This window comes from Bombus impatiens, unplaced genomic scaffold, assembly GCF_000188095.3.
Source record: "Bombus impatiens unplaced genomic scaffold, BIMP_2.2 scf_0296, whole genome shotgun sequence".
NCBI classification, from domain to species: Eukaryota; Metazoa; Arthropoda; class Insecta; order Hymenoptera; family Apidae; genus Bombus; species Bombus impatiens.
Window position 1 is genome coordinate 187853 of NT_176715.1, and position 338 is coordinate 188190.

Below are 338 nucleotides of genomic sequence, written 5' to 3' on the forward strand. Positions count from 1 at the left end.
CTTTCGTCCGTCACCGTGTATTTTAGAAAGAAAATTGGTTGTCAACCCACTTTTCGACTATAACGATCGATTTTTATGGCCGTCTCGATAAAGGCGGGCAAGAGAAAAGAAGAGAAAAGGGTATGAAAGACACTTGGTATGAAATGGAAACGCGATCGGTACTCGAGTAAAAAGCAGTAATGGAACGATTCTAATTGTTCGGTTAGTTTCACAGTTTGTAGAGCAGCGTCCGTGGCGCGTACACCTGTTCAAAACGGAAACGAAGGGAAGAATCTCGAAAAAGCCTTCGGGACATGGTTTACTGTTGGCGCGGACCTCGACAGTCGACTGGCAGACTG